The sequence below is a fragment of the Benincasa hispida genome, chromosome 1 (genome assembly GCF_027475165.1).
Source record: "Benincasa hispida cultivar pf3 chromosome 1, pf3_genome.v1.1, whole genome shotgun sequence".
In the NCBI taxonomy this organism is placed as follows: domain Eukaryota; kingdom Viridiplantae; phylum Streptophyta; class Magnoliopsida; order Cucurbitales; family Cucurbitaceae; genus Benincasa; species Benincasa hispida.
Window position 1 is genome coordinate 18,383,890 of NC_143478.1, and position 24,347 is coordinate 18,408,236.

Sequence of the window (24,347 nt, forward strand, 5' to 3'; positions counted from 1 at the left end):
TTTTTTTTTTATTGGAATGCGTCTCTTCAAGAGATGCATTCAACAATAAAATATTGTTGTTTGACTGGCCATCGCAAAATGCATCTATTGAAGAGACACATTCCAATAAATAAATAAGAGAAACTGAAATGTCAAATCGGGTCTAAATACGTTTCTTAAACAGACCATATGGACCGGTTGAAAAATGCTTGAACCGCCCAAAACTGGTCAAACCAGGCCAGCTCTCTTCCTCGAAGTTGAATGTCGCTGCATCTTCACCGAGTTTACTTGCACTGCCAGCCACCATTCACATGGGTCGCTACCGATAATGCACACCCCCTCTCTTGGCCAACTCTCTCTCAACTGTGCAGAGGTCCAGCCACCGATCGTCACCAGACGTTGTTCAGCCGTCGCCGGTCTTCTGACCTCACACGCTAGATTTGTGCATTCCGCCGAAAATTTTGATTTTGGGTAAGATCTTGATTTAATGGTGAAATTTTGGGTTTTGGTTGAATTCCCATTAAATTTTGGCATGAAATTGATGCTATCCACAATGTTTCAAATATTATATTGAATTTTTGGAATGTTGACAACCACTTTTCATCTGTTTAAAGATTGATTTTGGCAAGTTTTGGTAAGTGATTAAGGTTTCTAATATTTTTCTAGATAAGTTTATGTTGGTGTAAGTTGGTTTATACCCCTTAATTATGATTCAAATGTAGATTTGGATTTTTGTGCAAACATGGAAGTTGTTTGGAGCAAACTACGTATTGAGATTTGGTTCAAATTTATTAAAGCCAATGAGGGGATTTTACTTGAAATATTACATTTGGGCTTAAATTTGAGGTAACTGTCCTTCTATTGGTTCGCCTTCAAACCAGTCGTCCCTACCACTTGGACTACTTAAGTAAGATTACTTAACTGTTTACTTAAGAATACATGGACTGGTTACTTAAGATTACATGGATTGTTTCTTAAGAATGTTAAGACGGATTTGATTGATTATTCTACACTGTTAGAATTGGTAAATTATGACTAATTGAACTACATTACTTAATGACATTGATTGACTGGATTAGATTATTTTGACTATGATGATTGTACTGTTGATTGATGATATATATGAAATATTACCCCTAAGATAAACGACTGTAAAATATAATACAGGAGTTATATGAAAACTGATATATGCTAAGTTATAGGGTTCCTGCTAGTTTATTTTATCTGGGTAGGTGTATACATATGAGTGTATACGTTCATATTATGACTAATTTGTGGTCCTTCGAGTTACACACTATGACTGATTCATGTTCCCTCGGGTTCATGATTATGATTGATTTGTGGACCTTCGGGTTACACACTATAGCTTGATTCATGTTCCTTCGGGTTCATGTTTATGACTGATTTCTGGACCTTCGGGTTACACACTGTGACTTATTCATGTTCTTTTGAGTTCATGTTTATGACTGATTTGTGGACCTTCGGATTACACACTATGACTGATTCATGTCTATGAATGATTTGTGGACCTTCGAGTTACATACTATGACTGATTCATGTTCCTTCGAGTTCATGTCTATAACTGATTTGTGTACCTTCAGGATACATACTATGACTGATACGTGTTTCTTCAAGATCACATTTATGACTAATATATGACCCTTCAAGATCACCACGACTAACATGATGGGTGTACATTGATGTCTAGATAAGCTAGCTAACAGGTAACCTAGAGGGCCTAGTAGTGGGTCACTTACTAAGTATTTCATACTCACCATTTCTTCCTTTATGTTTTTTTAGTAATGACAGGAATAGATCAGCGAGTGACAGACGGGACCCGTGATAGAGCCATATGGGGACAAGAGAAATCGCTTCTGCTCGGTTTATGTTTTTTTCATTTGATTGTTTTGAAACTAGAATTTAATGTCAGACAAAATATTTTAATGTTTGAATGTTTCCTTTGTAAATATTTTAAGGGCCTCAGACAAAGGATTTACTTATTTGTTATTTATTGACTTTCTAGTTTATTTTGAAAAACTATCTTTATTGTTTTAATGAATTTTACTTCAATGATCAAATGTTTTGGGTTTAAAATGTGTAATTATGAGTAACGACCCATGTCAGTGTACACGAAAGGTCGGGTCATTACAGATTTGTATGGGTAATAGTGTTCATATCATCGACTCAATAAGCCTACCATTTTGGGGATTCGTCTTATTGGGGAGATGGTAACACAACTACAAGACGAAATTCACTTCTTCCCTAATGTCAGGGTAAGTAGATAAATTGCTCCCTTAAAGGCTGATTCCAGAACTTGAACAATATGGTGCCACACCCTCTCTTGGTCCAAGAGGGGTTTGGTCATAGTTGAACTATGACTTATTGTTCATTAGAGGGATAGTAGTATTTAAAAAGTTAGATATAACCATAGAGGCAAAACGATAATTTTGACCCAACTATACTTACAAGAAATTTGTGAAGGGTCATCGCACTATTGACTGGTTATATCCAAACATAGAAATATATCTATAGTGCAAAGAGTGCATCTGTCAGTCTTTAGTGGAGTAACCAATAGTTAATGGATGTTGAATAATTTAATTAAAGAAGTTAATTAATTATTCAAGTACCATTGAAGTTTCAATCTATAGGTCCATAAAATCCCCTCTGTAGCTCACCTGGGATTATTGAAAATTAATTTTGGATTAATTTGAATTGTTCAAATTAATGCAGAAAATTAATTATATATGATATAATTATTTTAAATTAATCATATGTGATATAATTAATATAATGTATTTGATACATTATAAAATAAAGTTTATTAGGAGAGGAATTAAATATTTGAATATGATTCAAATATTAGTTATATGGATGAGATTCATATAATTATGTTTAGTATAAATGTGGTTTATATTAAATACCATGTATTAATGAGAGAATTAAAAACTATAGGTTATGTGTAATACATGATATAACATATAGTTATATATACATAGAATAAGTTAGTTATTATATATTTAAATTAAATTAACTTTAATTTAATTTTAAGTTTTAAAATTAAACAAAAAATGTGGAGAAGGGGAGTTGGTTTTAACGTATCATTCGTCTTCTTCTTCTTCCCAAGTGAGAACAAAAGGGTTCTAAAAGTTTTACAAAAAATTCATCCTTGAGAAATTCCTCTCTCAAATCTCTATCCCTTTTCCCAAAAGAACATAGAGCCCACACCTCCTATGATTCTCATCCCCTATAGAGAATACAGAGGATTACCTCTTAATGGTGTCCTTTTGGTTTGTTGTAATTTTTGGAAGATTAGTGGTTTGAAGTGTTTGTGACCTTTTGGGCTGAATTTTAGGAAAAAGGTTTTGGCTTCAAAGGTATGTAATTTCTAACCCTAATTCTTTCCAATTTGTATGTTGTAAAAAATTAGTTTGAATTGCATAATTATTTCTCTATAATTTTTGTATCTGTGAAAATTGGGAATTGGGAACGATCCTCACTTCCGCAGTGGATCTCACGGTTTCTTCAACTTGGAACTAGCTCATCAACACAACTCAACCATTTATAGGTCCGCAACCTTTCATTTTGACTTTCCAAATAAATCCAGTATTTGTCACACAAATACATTATTTCATTTTGGACGGTCCAAAAGGCCATTTTATAAACTCCTCAAGAACTACCTACATTTAGGTGTACTTTCAATCATTTGTTTCAATAAGGGTTCGTTTTGACACAAGTGTCTCAAGTTACCCAAATATTGGAATGTTGAAAATAAGTTTTACAACACTTTCATAATCCAATTTTTCTTTTAAAACATTTTGGAGGAAACAATGTTAAGAATTGCAATCTCCATTGCATATCCGTTGTGGAGTCAGACATCAATGTAGTTTAAAAAAGATCAGAGTTATGTTAAACAAAGTACTTAAAATGTACTAAGTTTACGAGACCACATTCTTCTGTTGTAGCACAATTTCATAAAAAATGTACCTAATGCTTGAAGTTGAGATCTTATTTCATCTCCATCGATTAGGCATAGTACAATAAATTTTCTGTACTAATCATTATGATTTAATCATAATGTCACAATAGACTTGTCTAAATGATTTTAACTTTAATCTAATTTCTTTTGAACATTTCAAATAAAATAAGACTTAAGTTGCATTAGCTAAGATACTTCTACTCATAAATACTAAGGGTGATCATCAGTCGGTCGGAGTCAATTTTTCGACCAGACCGACCCCAAATCGACCAGGATCGGTTTGGAATATATCCAAATCGGTCCCGTCCGACAAATGAGCTAATACACGACCGGCCAACCGGTCGGTTGGTCGGTTGGTTTTTTCGGGTTAGAGGTATATATTTTCTGTTTTTTTGTTTTTGTTTTTGTCTTTTTTCTTCCTTTAAAATAAATTTTATTTATTTATTAAAATTCTAAGAAAAATTGCAATTATAAATTATAAATCGTTATAATTTTTTTTGGCTATTAGGTAAAAGTCGTTATAAATAGCAATTTTTAATAATAAAAAAACAACTATTTATTAACTTCCTTATCAATCATGTTTAGTTTTCTCTTTTAATTTGTGATTGTGAGTCAAAATTCAAGATACTATTTCACATTTTATTTTTTTAATACTTATGGAATAGAGTTAGCCTAGAGGTATTAAAAATAAGATATTGTTGATATGATTTGATTTGACAACCCTTAATATTTAACAATTAACATGTACATTGTTTGGGATTGTGTTACTGCTCGTTTCGCTTAATTGCTTATAGAACCTTTAATACACATTACATATATAATTGAAAACAAAACTAATATGAGAGTCGAGAGTGTACGTCACAAATAGAAATGTCACATGACACATAGTCACACTCACATACAATACAATCAAACTAGAAATTACAACATAAAGTCAATTGTCAAATACAAGCCAATTACAATAAAACATAAAGTCAATTGTCAAATACAATTCTTAGTATATGCCAAATATATATATATATATATATATTATCATCATTTTCATATTTATTAGGTAAATCTTCCAATTCTTGGTTCAATCTCTATAAAATTAGAATACATTACAAAATGTATTGCAAATCGATAACGGAAATGGACCTGCAGTTGCAAATCGAAAACGAACCTCGGGCTAAAAATCGAAAATGGCTACGAAGGTCTCTAGAACTGAACTGAATTGAAAATGACGAGCAAGGAAGAGCCAAATCGGACGGTTGTCTAAAATCGAAAACGAAAAATGGACCTGGGACTGAAATGAAGCACGGTTGCCTAAAGTTGGACATCGAAAGAAGACGATGAGCAAGGATGAGCCGAAGAGGAACGGAAGAAGGAAGAAAAAGAAGAAGCTTTGGACCTGCGGTTGTAGCGTGCAAACTGTGAAGCGGACAAAAAAGAAACCCTAGGCGGCCTACAATATACATTATCTAATATATTAAATAATAAATTTAATTTTGTTTTTTTTAAATGTCGGTCGGGTCGTGTCGAGACCCGACCCATTGGGTACCCGACTGAAACCTAAAATCGGTAGTAACCTTCCAAACCGACCCCGCCCGATTTGTTTGAATTTTCGATCGGCCGACCCTATTTCGGCCGGTAGTCGATCGTGTCGGTTTATCGGTCTACCATGATCGCCCCTAATAAATACTCATTAATGACATATTTATGACGTTGGACTTAGTCTTTCAGTTACCAGACCACCTAGGTCAAAATGCATAAGCCCAACGAATTCTTTGACCAGGTAGCCTTATCTAATAAGGTTTAATGACATTCTTGTATAAAAGGCAAGAATTTTGACAGGCAGTAGTAATTTAATTCTAACTCTTAGAGAATTACCTGTAACTATCATTTAACAGCCAAATACAAATATCTTTTAAGGAAAAAAGAATTTGTCTTTCTTTCTGGATTCATTAATCCTTACTCTCCGTCAGCTTAGTATTTAGACGTGTTAACTTTTAACAGATAGAAAAATGTGCTTATCTAAAGTTGAATATGTTTTCAAACAAGTTTTTAAAACATGCCTTATCATTAAAACAATTCATACTCTGTAAATTATTTAGTAATAAAGTTTGGAGAAATTGAATTTATCTTATGGTGATAAAAGCACCATATTCAACATAAATAAACGACATTTTAATGTCTCCCACTACTTTAACTTATATGAGCTTTCCGTTGCCAGCTAGCAGAACTGTTCTACTAATTTAAGAATTTGCCAATAAACACAATTAAAGTATAATGAAGACAAATTTTGATAGTAAATCTTTATTCAACTATCAATGTGTGAATCTTTATTGCCACCAAGAACTTAGTGAATTAAATTTACTTTGTTCTTATTTTTCTTATTTTTCTTCTTTTTAATGTATTTCTAAAATTCCTCATTGTGTGACATCCTAAACTAATTTGGAAAAATTTTCCTTATTTGCTCTAGTCACATAAATTTTTCTTGGACTCAAATAATACTTAATATTGGAGGTTACTTAGCTTTCTATGACTTCAATATACAAGATGTTTTGTAATGACTTTTCCTTATAATCCAGACATATCATATATTATCTAAATGATAAAAGTAAGCTATCACTTCATTTATAATCCATGGACATTTCATGAATTGACAACTTCCTTTTGAGAACATTTCCCAAATTAAAGACTAATTTAAGAAATACACTATCATTAAGTGTTGAAGACATTTTTCTAAGTAACTTATTTATCAATCCTTTCGATTTATGTCGCTAATTAAAAATTAAAACTCTGGAGAGAAAAAGACATAACCTTGAATTATATAAAACATGTTATTTGACTATATGCAATATTTAACTCATTCTAATTTAGCATAGAAATTAAAAATGAACCTAATAGATTTAATATGAATCTCACTCATATTAATTCAAAATTTATATTGCTATGATATTCTAGTGAATCAAAACAAGTGCCACTAAAGGTTGGTCAGTTATTCCTTCATTAGAAGGAGACATTCTCAACCAATTGTTACATCGAAATAACTCTTATTCCTATAATAATTAGTTATCATTTATTTGGTCAAGAAATCATTAACTTGCTTCACAACTTCTCTTAAGTGTGACCCTCCATCTTAGATCTTAGAGTTCTGCCCTAATGAGTCAACTGAAGGGAAAAATCGATAGGGGCAAAAATTAAAGTGAACCTATCCATTTCTAGAGTTCGCCCTGATATTGACCTAATGCACAAACCATTCGAAGGGGGATGCTTCCAGGGCACCTCAAGGCTGTGCAAAAAGATATCACGTTGCAAACCAATGAAGGAGACATTAGGACATGTTTACACACATCTTTTTCCCACTTACTATAAATATTTTCTCCATTCACCTTGATAATGACTTTCACAAACACCATCCGAAGGGGGATGCTCCCAGGATGCCTCGAGGTCGAACATGAGTCTCACGACATGAACTTTCACGGAGAGCATGAGAGGAAAAAAATGACATATCATATATATCTTTTTCTCCCACTAAATATTTTAAATTAAAGTTTCATTACTTAGGTAAATTATGCTACAAAATTTATCTAAGTTATGTTAAATTTTCCTTATAACTCTTATATTGGATAGTTTAACGATGTATGATTATCATTTATTTAACACTTTAATAAATTTTAATCATCTATTGCATGCTTATAAAATATTTGACTAATTCACCTTTTAGGTTGGTTCCCAAGTAGGGGTGTTCCGTTTCTGTCAGCTTAAATACCCCAATCCTAGATATAACGTGTCTTAAACAAAGGTCCCTTATAAGAAAATGTTTTATAAATTTAATCTTTATTTTTCTCATTTTAATCCTATTAAAAGAGAAATAAAAGATTTATTTTAAATCTAATCTTATTAGAAATAAAATTTTAAGATTAATTAAAACAATTTTAACCATTTAAAACAAATTAATTAACCTTATCCTAATCGCATTAGGCTAGCATGCAATTGAATCATATGCATATCACGGTATTATTAATTGAATATAAAAATTATAAGCCAATTAATAAAATCATATTCCATACATATCTCATTCATTAACATGCATAATATAACTCTTATATTAATGTTAATGGAAAAACTATATAATAAGACATGCTTTTAATCAACCATTAAACATATAATATAACACTTATATTATAAACATGCAAATTATATAGTATAATCATGCATGTAAATACTTTAGAAATTAACCTAAACTTTAAATATAACAATTATATTTAAATATGATGCATGATCAAACCTTTTCATTAATTGATATAACTCTTATATTAATATTAATGAAAATAATAATAAGCATGCTAGCATATAATATAACACTTATATTTTTTTTAAAAATGTATGACATGCTTATTAGAACATGCAACCACATAATATAATATTTATATTAAATATGATGCATGCACATGCTTATTATATCATGTAATCATATAATACAACACTTATATTAAAATGATGCATGGATATGTTTATCCTAAGGTGAGATTTTAAACTATATGGTATACATTATGCAACATATAATCATTACATTCATGCAATCATATGTCACATGCAAAATTAAATTAAACAGCAAAAATAAACCAAATTTTGGCACCCCTAAGAATTAATTAAATTAATATAATCATATTATATCAATTTAATTAATTAAAATAATAAATTACATCAAAAGAAAATAAAGAATTACAACTGCTCCTGCCATGATTCGAACCCATGAACTAGAAGCAACAACCGCATGCGCATTAGTCTCAGAGCGCTGCGACGGTGCTTATGATGTAGCGTAACACTACGTTACCTCCATTGTCACAATGCTCGATAGAAGTTCCAAGGTGTTGGCTTCTATACCGCAGCGTAAAGCTTAGTGTTGCAACGCTCTACTTTTATACTCCATCACATAATGCATTTCTCTGCTTCATTCTAGGCCTATTTCTACATCCTTTTCCATCGATCTTCTCAACAACTCTTGCTCCTCGATCGATACGGACTTACAAACTCGATTACATAAATAAAATGTCCAAAACAATGGGCCCTTAAATCAATCTCATTAATACAAAAGAAAGGTAATCTAAATGCCAAAATTTAAAATAATCTATTTTGCAAACCCATACATCAAATAAGCTACCCACCTCTTCTCTGTTTTTCAACCCAAAAAAAAAATCATAAGCATGATTTGGCTCTGATACCAATTGAAGAAATCGAATTCTCCAGCGGAAGTGCGTGAACGTGTGTGTTTTCGAAATTCGTTTGAAAATCAAGAAAAAAATAGATAAGCATACAATGTACAGGATAAACATAAAACTCATAAGCATGTTGTACAGAGGATAGAGAGATTAGAAAAACTAACCTTTGAAGATCGTCTTCAAATAATTCTTCTCTACAACTCATGAACAACCATGAACTCCTTTATATTGACTTTTCCCTTGAACTCAACGTACAAAGTATACCACCACCGGGTTTTCTTTGCTATTCTCCAGAATAAAAATCCAAGATATGTGGGTCCCCTGATTTTGGTAAGAGAAGTCAATTTGAGAGAGGGAGAGATTTTCTATTCTCTAGAGAGGATGTTGAGTGAAAAGCATATTTTTAAAAGAACTATATTCCTCTTTTTTCAACATTACATAATTGTTCTGTGAATGACTCATGTGAGGGAGAGATACTCCCTTCAACTTGATATTAACTCCCTTGCTAACTACTAGGGAGTTGACATTAATATCTAAATTTAATGTTAAGTTCTTATTAAATTAAATTAAATATATATTAATTAATCCAGCTAATTAATATCAACTAATTAAATATCATATATTTAATTAATGTCACATTTGAATCATATTCAAATGTATTTCTTCTCATATATTATAGTTTTAATACGAATCTCATTCACATTAAACTTAACCTATAGGTTTAATATGAATCTCATTCATATTAAACTTAACATATAGTTATAATATGAATTTCATTCATATTATTTAATATTTGAATCTTATTCAAATACATTATTCTCTCATATAAATTATAGAATTAATATGAATCTTATTTACATTAATTTTAACCTATAGTTTTATATGATTCTCATTCATATAAATAATATCTAGATCTTATTCAAATATTTATCTTTTTCATATGTAGTATTAATTATAAATCATATTTATAATTAACTATATATTATAATATATCTATAAACATTATATTAATTGTATCTTATATAATTAATTTCCTTATTTAATTTGAACCATTCAAATTAATCCAAAATTAATTTATTCTTATTTTTAACCTTAGTGAGCTAGCAAGGAGACCTAATATACTTATAGATTAGAAGCTTTAATGATACGAGATTAATTAATTAAACTATTTAATCAAATTAATCAACATTCATTAACTGCAAATTATTCCACTAAAGACCCTCAGCTGTACTCTTTGTATTGTAGATATATTTTTGTGTCCATGTACATAATCAATCAACAGTAAGTCGACCCTTCACGAATCTCATAATTATAGCTGGGTCAAATGACTATTTTACCCCGATAGTTAAATTTAACTCCTTAAGTACTACCAATCACTCTAATGAGCAAATAGTTTATAGTCCAACTATAAACTAATCCCTCTCAGGCCAATGAGAGGGTGAGGCCTCATTGTTCAAAACCTGGAATCAACCCTTAAGGAAGTAATTTATCTACTTACCTTCAAAGATGGGAATGAGTGAATTCCATCTTATATAGCTATGCTCCCAGCTCCCTACTCGAAAAAATCCTCAAAATAGTAGACTTATTGAGTTAGGGACTCTCACCCATACAGATCAAAGATCGCCCTCATAGACAGGAGTTTGCAACTCACTCAAGATTAAGGTTGAGTCACTTATGGTCATCCTATGAAATTTTAATCTCTTTATTCAACCGTGTTATTAAGAGAGACTAATTATTTCGTAGTCCGATCTTATACAAACTCTTTCTATAGGATATGCCTACTCACATGTCTTCATATAGACGATTAGGATCAAATTGTTTGTAACACTTTACAACTATTATAATAAATACAAAGTGGGTCGTATATGCAATATCACAAGGATAAGGGACCTAATCTTATCCATATACTACAGACTATTTAGGTTATTACATAAACATGATCTGCCTCAGTCAACCACATGTATGTTTAAGTTACATAAAATAACCTTGGATCTTTCTTTAAGGGATTATTGTATATGTAAAATAATCAATCATTATTTCAAATAACATATGACTACGAGGTTTTAGGGCATACATCCCAACAATTCTAAGACACTTTGTGAACTATGAACATCTAGAAAACCTAGTTTAAGACATCTTTCACGTGTGGGGCTGCCAAGCTGAAGCGAGGATATATAATCCATATGAAATAATCCTCATCACAATAAGACTATGGATTTAATTAATCTAAGTACTCTAAAATAATCCTTCAACCCAAACAAATAACACTTTGCTTTATCCTTTTTAAGTCTAAACTCATGTCCAACTATTTTGGCTTCCTTTAATGACATCAACTTAGCTAGATATTCCAAAGAAGTCCTTCATATCACTACACATACTTTACCTAGTCCATCAAGTCGTAGTATTACCAAAGTGATTATGACTTATTAATCCTTTCCAAAATTCCTCTCAAAATGTTTGGTTTTAATATCTTGGAACTTTTAATAAATCCATAGTCTCTTCTTTTTCTCCTTCTTATCCATAAAACAACTTTTAACCTTATATGTGAGTACGTGGCCTGTAAAGGAATTTATTTATACTAACACCAATTGCACTACTCAACAAAAAAACATAACACTATCCTTAATGAATTCTTATCTAGACAATTCTATTCCTTGGCTGAAACATTTAAATACCTTTATTCCTAAATTGTCATAAATCTACATAGTTTCATCAACCTTTAAGATCTTTGAACTGAGGTATATATTTGTTTGTTTTAACAGAATTTCCATGAGATAAACTAGTGTCAATGTAAAACCCGAACCCTAATTACTTTAAGTAAGAGTAAGTAATGTGATGTCTTCTAATGAGTTAAATGAAGCCATGTTTTATGAGGGATAGAGGATGGAAGCAAAAAGAAATAAGCTATTGTGTAGCTAAGTGTAAACCCCGAATTCTAGGTTTCCTGAACAAGCATGTTTAGCCAAAGGAATGGTATATTGAATATCTAATAAGTGAAAGTCCATGTTGTTTATAGGAGTTGTTGAGAAAGGAAAAGGAAAAAAAACATATTAAATAAGGAAACTCATTTATTGGCTTGGGCTGGAGGCACTAAATATGGGGTGACGTGGCGGTTGATCCTTGAATTCAGGAGGTGGCAGGAAGATTAAAAGAAAGAGGAACTTCGAAAGCTTGATTTGGGTAATCTACATGAGCAAATTTAGTGAAATCAGTGCCATTTGAAAGCTGGGAGAATCTATTTTCGAGGTTGGCTTACCGGAGAAAGATTGCAGGAGAAGAAGAACAAAAGTGAGGAATTTGCAGAGGAGGTAGAATCTCGGATTAATCAGGGCCTGAGGTGATGATTGGAAGCTCCAAGCCAAACTATAAGGAATTTTTAGCAAGTTACTCAATTCTAAACATATTTATATAAGGAAGTTTCTTCAAAAGAGATCTGGATTTTGAGTTATGAATTTTTGAAGTTGTAACAGAGAATCTGTGCATAAGCAGACATTTGCTTGGGAAGAACAAGCAAACAGCTCACCGTGGAGAGTTATAGCGAGATATGGAGAATAAAGATCTCGCTAATGAAGGAAATCTCGCTAATTTTATGCTGAGGATCTCGCTCTAGAAGGAAATCTCACTAGAAATTGGGCTGAATCTCGCTGGTAAGGTGAGTATCGCTAGGATGGAAGTTTTGTTAAGGAAAAGCTTGATCTCGCTCATGATGAGGATCTCGCTCATGATGAGTATCTCGTTAGTAAAGCTGTCTTTGATGATGAAAGTTCCATTAGTAAATGAACTATTTGAGGTATTTTGCTAAGAAATCTAAGTAGTTTAACTGGGAATTATGTCATTTCAGGCCAAGAAGAGCTAGAAGAGGTGTATAACCCGTTAAGAGCCCCGACGAGCTGTGAGTGACTATGTGATGATTTAATATTTTAATGATTTAGAAACCATGATTTCTTTGAAGTTATTTCTCATGCTAAGTGTTACATGAAGTGCCCAACAACATATGTTTAAAAGCTATTTCACATGCTAAGTAAAGCATGTTTTCCATGGAAATTGACATGATTTAAATATGTTATTTTGTCCAAATACTTTCAGAATGTTTTAATAACTCCATTTTCATGATGTTTACTAATGTATGGGTTTTCCAAGTATGTTTTCCATGTCTAACGCATGCTAGTGGTTTTTACAAGCTAGTTCAATATGTTTTAAGCCAACTTATTTCACAAAGTATGAAGCATGCGTTAAGGTTAAAGCTAAGGTTGAATGAAGCTTGATGTACTATGTTTTAAATACCTAAGGTTGTCAAAGTACATGCATTGGTATTCCTAAACATAATGAAAAGGGATACTGAAGGTAGGGAGGGTATCCTAAAGAGTTTTCTATGCTATATTCGAAACTATTCTTTTAGTGCTTTTCGAGAACTTGATAGCTTAAGTGAGCCGGATACTAAAGGAAAGGAAGGTATCTGAATAAATGTACCTAAGGTGTTGACGGTACATAGAAAACTCCACGTGCACGTAGGTAGTTATTAATGAGAGACCGAAGTATGGGTCTCTTGGCTGGTAACAGACGTTGAGAGCTAGAGCGATGTATGCTCGTTCTCAACTAAGGAATAATGATGCTTAATGGTGGTTTTAAAGCTTTTATGTACACGTTTGCTTGGTATATTTTAGTTTCAAAGTATTATGTTTTCAAGCTTTCAGTTTAAAGCATGAGATTTATGTTTTTATTAAGTCACTCACTGGGCTTCTAGCTCACGTTTCCAAATGTTTTCCTTTTCAGGTGGCGGTCAGTTCCCAAAAGACTTTTCTACTGCTGCTCTGCCACACAAAGAAATAGGTTGAAGGAAGTGTAATTGAAGACCTGTATTAGTTAGTACACATGTGTCTGTCTAGTGACTAGTATTTTAGATGAGGCTCATTAAGTTGTAATATTCATGTATGAATAATGTTGCGAAACCCTGTAATGTAAATATGTTAAGTTCTGAGTTAATATGTTGGTATATTGATGATACGTATGTACTCAGGGTTTGAGTAAAATTTAACAGGTTAGATAGGCAGTAAGTGCCAGCAAAAGGATTGGTAACTGCTGCAGTCACCATTCCATCTAGGTTAGGAGGGTAATCTGGAGTGGGGTGTGACACCAAGTGACCTCATAAATTTTATTTTTTTTCTCTTTTTGTAGCATCGTACCTGAATAATCCGCTTATAATAACTTTTAATGAGTCACTGACCTAGCATTAGAATATAACTAGTGCAATTAAGCTAAAAAAATATTTTAATGCACAACTACCATAAAACTTTTAATTGATAAGACATACCTGGTAATGACGAGGAATCCGTTCATGGGCCATAGGGACAATCGGTCTACAGAACCCAAAACATGGGCTCTGATACCAATTGTAACGACCCGACTTCCTAGGATTCAAGCTAAGCCGTTACTAAACGCATGCATGCATGAAAGTTAAAACGATATCCTATTTATAGTGAAATAAATGCTAAATAAATAAAGTAACTTAAAAGATTTTCATTAAATTCAAATATTAAAATCAAATGATAGGGTACCCATAAGTCATAAATGAAAATAAATAAGTCTGAACATAAATCTCAAACGATAAGTTTCAAATGTCAAGACCGAAAGTTAAAAAACATAAAATAACTCTTAAAACATGAGCGGAAGCATTAAAACTGGTCCCCAATGGCTCGTTCATGGATTCCTCTTGTCATTCGCCGGTGCATCCCTACCTTTACCTGAAACATAAATATGAGAAAATGTGAGTATAAAATACTTAGTAAGTAACTCCACTACTAGGGTCAGGCTAGACATCTATGTCCTCTAGATGCCTACCTCTGGTGGAATATATAAACTTCTCTAGTCCTCATGGGACACATACATACATGAAAAATTGATTTTTATCCTAATATAGTTAAGTATGCCCACTACCTCTAGTAAGTCCCGTAGGACCCAGAACCTCTGGTGAATCCCGAAGGAAAGCACCACCTCTAGTGAATCCCGAAGGAAACACAACCTTTGGTGTATCCCGAAGGAAACCACCATCTCTAGTGAATCCTGAAGGAAACACAACCTCTGGTGAATCCTGAAGGAAACATAACCTCTGGTGAATCCCGAAGGATAACACCACCTCTAGTGAATCCTGGGAAACACAACCTTTGGTGGATCTCGAAGGAAACCACCACCACTAGTAAGCATCTAACTAATCAGTAAGGACACTATCACGATCTCAACATCATAAGTATCATAACATGATTCTATAACATACATATACATCTCATCATCATGGTTCTATAACATACATATACATCTCGTCATCCTAGTCCCATAACATACATATACATCTCATCATCCTCATATCAAACAGAAACTCATAGAATAATAATATACTCAAATCATGCTAGCATTCGAATATCTCTATGCGCATCTAGTCTTTTAGATCCTCATATCAGCAAGGCATACATAAACTCAAACCATCATGAAATCCTCAGTAAATCATAACTACATTGCCTGGCATATGGGCAATTCTAGTAGTAAGATTACTTACTTCAATACTAGATTCAGATATCGATCCAAGCGGCAATCTTCAACAATCAATCTTTGAATTCAATTCCCCAACAAAGTCTAAGCAACAACCACCCTAAAAATTCTAATCTCCAAAATCTTCATTCAATCAGACCCTGCTTCCAACTTTTAATCCCTTTCTCCCTTAAAATTTTCAATCCGCAAAGAATTCAACTAACCCTCTTCCACAATGAAATTAATTCTTGACATTAATTTCAAATTAAATTTGTGTGACATAACCCCCTTCCAAAATGAAATTAATTCTTGACATTAATTTCAAATTAAACTTGTGTGACATAACCCCCTTAAAAAATGAAATTAATTCTTGACATTAATTTCAAATTAAATTTGTGTGACATAACCCCCTTCCAAAATGAAATTAATTCTTGACATTAATTTCCAATTAAATTTGTGTGACATAACCCCCTTCTATTCCCACAATTTCCCTCTGATTAAACAATTAAATTGAAACATCCCTTTCTCAATAATTGAATCTCAGTATTCCAATTAAAATTTCAAAATTAAAAAATGATCCCGAATATTACAAAATACCGAAATTACATTACGAACAAAATTTCGGGATGTTACATGTAACATAGCTTGAACAGTATGTGGTAGATATATAAATAGATCATGTTCAAGTAATAACCTAAAAGATCTGTAGTATATGGATAAGGTTAGGTGCCTTATCCTGGTGACACTACATACGACCCACTTTGTAAGTGTTACAAGAGTTGTAAGTTTTACAAACGATTTGATCAAAATCATCCATGGGAGACATGTGAGTGAAGATGTCGTATACAAAGAGTTTGTATAAGATCGGACCAAGAAATGATTAATCTCTCTTTATAACACTGTTATTTGAAAAGACTAACATTTTTTAGGATGACCATACATAACACAATCTCAATCCTCTGTAAGTCATGGACTTTTGTCTATGAGGACAGTCCTTTGGTTTATATGGGTAAGAGTGGCCCTAGTCGTTGACTCAATAAGCTTGAATTTTTCTGAGTAGGGAGCTGAAAACATAACTACTCAAGATGAAGTTCATTTTTTCCCATCCTTAGGGAAAGTAGATGAATTGCTCCCTTAAATGTTGGTTTCGGGTCTTAAACAAGGGGTCCTTGAAGGAACTCTATTTGAGGTCCTTGAGCAGAAGTGGGGATTTTACCCAAATCCAAATAATTTACAGAATAAAAGTTTTACAGTAGAAGAACAAAATCATGCATTTAATAAAAAAAAATACAACATGCTTGAAAATACAGAAAAATAAAAATAGGTTCGAAACCCTTACATTTGAAGACCATTCTTCAATGGAAAATCCTTCGAACTCCAATTGGGTACCACCGTAAAGGAGACCTTGGTATTCTCTAGGTGAGAATCTGGGAGGATGTGGGTTCTGACTATTTTGGTAGAGGAATTTTTTAGAGAGGAGATGGTTTTAGAGGAGGGGAGCAAAAACTTGGAAAACCACGCAAAAAAAAAAAAAAAAAAAAAAAAAAAACCTCTTCTGTAAGTTTTTTTTTTTTTTTTTTTTATGATGGAGGAAGAAGATGATCTCTCAATTGGAGCTTCCCCTCTTCCTAGGTAGTAGAGAGAGAAATGAGGAGGAAGTTACAACTCTTTCCCTAAAAAATTATTTTTTTAAAAAAATAAAATTAATAATAATAATAAATTTAATTTTAATAAAAGTTGTAATATAAATATATATGATATCTACTTTATCATATAATATATATTAAACCATATGTTATATCAAATATAATATATAACCTATAGTTTAATATTGTATCTAATACAATGTAACCTATAGTTTAATTCTCTCCTACTAACGACTTTTAATATAAACCTCATTTATATTAAATTTAATTATATAAATCAAATTTATATGATTAATATTTGACGCATATTTAAATATTTATTTCCTCTAAAAAAATACTTTATATTATAATGTATCAAATACATTATAGTAATTATATAATATATAATTAAAATTAAAATGTATTATATCATATATAATTAATTCTCTCAGTTAATTTGAACAATTCAAATTAATCCAAAAACTAATTCTCATTTATTCCCGTTGAGCTACTGAGGGGAGCTCATGAACCTGTAGCTTGAAGCTTTAATGATACGTGAAAAATTAATTAAAGTTTTTAATTAAATTATTCACTATCCGTTAACTGTCGGGCACTTCACTAAAGATCGACAGCTGCACTCTTTGCACTAAAGATATATTTTTATGTCCATTCGATATAACCAGTTAACTGTACGATGGCCCTTCACAAATTGCTCGTAATTACAGTTGGACAAAAATTACCATTTTGCCCCTACAGTTACATTTATCTCCTTAAGTACCACTGATCCCTCTAATAAACAATAAATCATAGTCCAACTATGATTAGACCCCTCTCGGGCCAGGAGAGGGTGTGGCCCACATTGTTCAAGCCCCGAAATTAGCCTTAAGGAAGAAATTTATCTACTTACCCCGACGTTGGGAAATGAGTGAATTCCTTCTTGTGTAGCTGTGTTCCCAGCTCCCTAATCAAACAAATCTCCAAAATGGTAGGCTTGTTGAGTCGGCGATCTGGCCATTCTCATCCATACAAATCAAAGGATCGCCTTCATAGGTAGAAGTTCACAACTCACTCAGGATTTAGGTTATGTTACCTATGGTCTGTTGGGGTTGATGCCCTAAAGTCTCATGTCCTGTAGTTTGTAGACAGTTTGTACGAACGCTTCTGATGTATAATATATGATATTTACTTCACTTCTTAACTTTTCACATTCGGATATTTTATTTGCTTTACCACAAATCAATAAACTTAAAATCCCTGGTTGTCTTTATGTAACTTAAGCATGTATGTGGTGACATACAAGTGGATCATGTTTTAAGTGATAACCAAAATGGTCTGTAGTATATGGATATAGAAGGGAAACCTTATCCTGGTAACGTTATGGATGTGGCCCGCTTTGTGGAATAGTTACAAGTGTTGTGACTTGTCACAAATGATCTGATCATGATCATTTGTGTAGGGGACATGCAGACAGGGGCGTCCTATACAAAGAGTTTGTATAAGACCTGACCACGAAGTGTTAACGTCTCGTCATATAAACCCGTTCATGACAGAGACTTCACCACTAGGATGACCATAGGTAACATGACCTCAATCCTGAGTGAGTTGGGAATTCCTGCCATTAAGGGCGGTTTTATGATTTGCTTGGATGCGAGTGGCCAGAGCGCCGACTCAAACCTACCACTTTGGAGATTCGTCTAATTTGGAAGCTGGGAATTCAGCTACACAAGATGAAGTTCACTCCTTCACCAAAGCAAGGGTAAGTAGACAGATTGCTCCCTTAGGGTTAATCCTGGGGCTTGAACGATGTGGGCCACACATCTTCTCATGGCCCGAGAGATGTTCACACATAGTAGGACTATGTTATATTGTTCATTAGAGGGATTAATGGTACTTAAGGAGTAATATGTAACTATAGGGGCAAAACGGTAAATTGGCCCAGCTATACTTACGAGCATCTGTGAAGGGTCATCGTACTGATGACTGGTTATATCCGATCGACATAGAATATGTCTGTGGTAAGAAGAGTTCAACTGTCGGTCTTTAGTGGAATTCCTGGCAGTTAACAGATTGTGGATATCGTGGCTAAAGAGTTTAGTCAGTTATTCACGTACCATTGGAACTTCGAGCCATAGGTCCATAAGGTCCCCTTGGTAGCTTGGATACAAGTTGAGAATCAGTTTTTTGGTCAGTTTGAAATGTTCAAATTGACAAGAGGGAGTTCGATTATATATGATATAATTGAACTAGTTAATTATATATGATATAATTGACTTTATGTATGAGATATATTAATTTGGAGGAAATTGGATATAAATATGATTTATATCTAGTGAAGGAAAAATAATATGGTTAATATATGATATTAAACCTTAAGTTATGAATATAATGTGATTATATTTATTATTTATTAATTGGACAGTTATGGGATAATTAGCCGACATCTCTTCTGTTTTCTTAACTCATGAGTAAGATGAAGAATCATTTTGAGACGCTTAAATAGCTCACGTTGTGTTGCGATTCAAGAGGGTCATCGCTTAGTAAATCATAGCCTACACGATAGTGTTGTTTACTGAACGATCGCTTACACCCGAACACGCTACTTATTAAACGATCGTTTATCTTTTACTAAGCAATCGTTTAGCGTCCGAGCTTTACTAAACGATCGTTTAGATGATCGCTCATACACGATCGTATACTTCACCTAAACGATCAAGAATTTTGTCTATACGATAGACGAGTCTTTCTCCTACTTGCTTGATCGTTGTATGCGATCTCTTATCCTCATCCCCTTTACCAAATTCGAACAGAGCCCACTCTTTGGATTCTCACTCCGAGAATACTGAGGGTTCCAAGTGGTGGTGTCGTCCCTTTTTCTTCATCTGTTTGTGTAGAGACTATTCGTGGTAGACGATTAGGTGTTGCTGAACGATAGCTTGCTATCCCAACAAAAGCAAGATTTGTTGTGAAGAGAGACTTCAACTGGTAAGTTTACTTGTTCTCCTGTTTATTTATCTCTAAGCATGTCAGTATTATGATGCATATCTATATGTGTGAATGTAAATGTGATAATTCTATCACAATGCTTTTGGAAAGATCCACTTTCGCTCATAGGTACTCTTGTATAAGGGTTCCTTCATGGTCATCCTAATGAAATGTAAGTCTCTATTATGAACGGCGTTATATAATGAAACTAGTCATTTCGTGGTCCGATCTTATATAAACTCCTTTGTATAGAATATTTCCACTCACATGTCTCCACATGAATGATCAAGATCAGATCATTTGTAGCATTTTACAACAATTGTAACATTTACAAAGCGGGCCATACTTGTAGTGTCACCAAGATAAGATATCCACCCTTATCCATCTATAAAATGGTAATTTTGACCCAACTACAATTACGAGCAACTGTGATGGGCCAACTTACTGATGACGGTTATATCCATGGACATAGAAACATATCTATAATGTGAAGATTGCAATTGTGGATCTTTAGTGGAGCAATCCATAATTAATGAATGTTGATTAAATTAACTAAAGAGTTGAATTATTTTAATTTCGAATCATTGGAGTTTCTAATGTGTAGGACCATTAGGTCCCATCACTAACTCACTAAGTGTTAAATAGAGTTGTCAAAATTTTAGAATAATTTGAATTGTTCATATTGTAAGGAAAAAATAAATTGCATGTGATTAACAAAATGTATATGGATACATTATATTATAAAGTTAATTTCGAATATGATTCAAAATTCAACTATATTATCTAAGAGATTAAAGTATTTGAATAAGATTCAAATTTTAATAATATGAATGAGATTCATGTTATTAAAGTCTATAGATTAAAGTTAATGTGAATATGATTCATATTAAAACTATAGATTATGAGAACATATGCATTAGAATATGATTCTAATGTACATTTAATTAAATATATGATATTTAATTATTTAATTATTATTAATTAACTAAATTGATCAATTAATATATATTTATTTAATTAAATTAATTTGATCAATTATAACTTCGATCAGGAAGCTACAAAAAAAACATTAGCTAGGATGATAATAAGACGTGAATATCCTCTCTCAATAGTTGAGCATGAAGGTTTTAGGGAATTTTGTAATGTCATCCAACCATTATTTAAGTGGTGTCAAGAAACACAATAAAGAAGGAGATTTTGATATTTATGAGACTGAAAAATTGAAAATCATGACATTGTTGAATGAGATCAAAGGAAAAATTGCCCTTACAACGAACATGTGGACTTCCAACCATCAAACAAAAGATTATATGGTTGTCACTACTCATTTTGTTGATGAAAATTTGGTTTTGAAAAACAAAATAATCAGGTTTATATATGTCCTTTCTCGACACACTTTTGAGATGCTTCATGAAGAAATAATGGAATGTCTGTTAGATTGAAATATTGATCGAAAATTATCATCTATAACTATAGATAATTGTAGTACAAATGGCTCCATGGTTAATATGCTTGTTTGATAGTTTGTGTGGAAACTTAATATTGGATGGGAGTTTATTTCATATACGATGTTGTGCTCATATTCTGAACTTGATTGTGAAAGATGGGTTGGCAGTGATAGGAGATGGGATCGAAAGAGTACATAGTAGTGAGTCTTTTTGGGTGCACACACAAAAAAAAAAAAAAAAAAAAAAAGAAGGAGAAATTTGAGGAAACTGCTCGACAGTTGAATATTTATAATGGTCAGATGTTGAGTCTTGATTATTGTACTATACTAAGAACTACGAGATTGCCCCTTCATTCTGGGTTCCACATATTTTATGTTAGCCACTGCATTAAAGTACAAGACTACTTTTTATCGATTAAAACAACGAGAACCAAAGTACAAGTGTTTTTATCAATTAAAACAACGAGAACCAAAGTACAAATATTTACCTATGTGAGAAACTGAAAATATTTCATCACGCGATTGAAATATTTTCTGGATCCAAATATCCTACTGCTAATCTTTTTTTCCCAAAATTTGTAAATTGAAATTATTTCTAAGTGGACTAATTCTGACATTCAAGAGATAAGAGACATGGCTTTAAATATGATGTCAAAGTTTGATAAGTATTGGAAGAAAATTCATGGGGTAATGGTCATAGCTGCAGTTTTAGATCCACATTACAAATTAAAGTTAATTGAGTTTACTTCCCTAGAATTTATGGAGATAGTTATTTTCTTGAAGTGGAAAGGATTAAAAAAATTTGTTCAGATTTGGAAATAGAATATCAGCTGAAGCATGAAGGTGAAGGTGATGATTATCACGCTAGAAATTTAGATGGATCCTCACAGAATATAGAATTTGATGATTTTAATGATTATGACTTGTTTATATCAAACTCCAATAATATGAATCAGAAGCAACTGTTTGATACATATTTGGATGAACTTGTCTTACCTCGAACATCCGATTTTGACATTTTAAGTTGGTGGAAATTGAATGGTGTCAAATATCCAATTTTACAAGAAATTGCAAGAGACATATTAGCCATCCCGTTTTCTAGTGTTGCATCAGAGTATGCTTTTAGTACCTGTGCTAGGATTGTAAGCCTACGTCGTAACAAACTTCATCCAAAGACGATAGAGGCTTTGATGTGTGCTCAAAATTGGATTGCAACTGAAGTTTTGACAGGTTAGTTTGTTTATTTTGTTTTACATCTTTTTATCATTAATATATTAATAAATATTTTCTTTTGTTATAAATATTTGACAATGTAAGGTAGTAGCACGGTAAAAGAAATGGTTAAACATTTAGCAATTTTTTTAGAAGATACAGACGATTCTGATGAAGATGGCGTGGTGACTAAGGTATGCTCAAGGATTAACATTATTTCGTGGTCTAGTTTTTTTTTTTTTTTTTTTGTGACATTATTTATTTATTACATTTTAAATGTAGGAATGAATAATACTCACAACTAAGGATGGGATGATGCCAAGAAAGGAAAAAGATTTGATTGTAAAGTCATCGTTGAAGAGAGAAAGACGAGCTTTATTGAATTTTAAGTTGTAAACTTATTTGAATGTATAAGACGTTTGCCTTTAATTGACTTCCTTATTCAAACTTTATTGAATTTTAAGTTGTGAACTTATTTAATGGATTTGTTAGCTTTTAAATTGTCAATTGTGTTTATTTCATAGAATAGTCTATTATTTTTTGTTTATTTGTTGTGCACTAGTAAAATTTCAAATAAAATCACTTGAATTAAAAAAAAATGAGGAATTCGATAAACTTATTTAATGGATTTTTTGTGGGTTAATCAAATTTTAAATTAAATTTTAATTAAAAAAATGGAGAATCTCTGTGGGGAAACAGGGAATGGGGCCCTGCGGGGACCCCGTTTCCCCGACGGAGAATCCCCGCTCCCGTCCCCACCTTCAAATGGCGGGGACGGGAGCGGGGATAGGGGAGAATTTCCCCCACAAGGAGGCTGTATGGCTTAGAAAATTTTTGACATATCTGGAAGTTGTTCCTAATATGTCAAAGCTTATCACCCTTTATTGTGATAATAGTGGTGTTGTGGCTAATTTCAGGGAGCTTAGAAGCCACAAGAGAGGGAAGCACATTAAGCACAAATATCATCTTATCCGGGAGATTGTGCATCGAGGGGAAGTGATTATCACAAAGATTGCTTCATAGCACAATGTTGTTGATCCATTTACGAAGGCTCTCATGACTAAAGTGTTTGAGGGTCACCTGGAGAGTTTGGGTCTATGAGATATGCATCATCTAGTCTAGAGCAAGTGGGAGATGTTACTAGGCATAGTGTATGCTTTAATTTATTGTTTTGTATACTGTACTTTGTTGTTACACTTGTATTTGTACACTCCACCAGCTTTAGGACAAGTGGGAGATTGTTGGAGTTGATGTCTTGAATCTCATGGGTTTTCATAGTTTGTAAATTATTTATATACGAATTATTTATTTAATAAAATAAAATGTTATTTTATTTGACATTTAGTTTGCATTAACCCAAAACCAATAAACTAAGATCCTAGGTTATTAAATGTAGC

The 24,347-nt window shown here is 32.5% G+C and overlaps 1 pseudogene; it reads left to right on the forward strand.

Moving 5' to 3' along the window:
• The window catches only part of LOC150038300 (secreted RxLR effector protein 161 pseudogene), a 98,840-nt pseudogene extending 74,768 nt beyond the window's left edge, over positions 1-24,072 (forward strand).
• Positions 24,073-24,347: the final 275 nt, after the last annotated feature.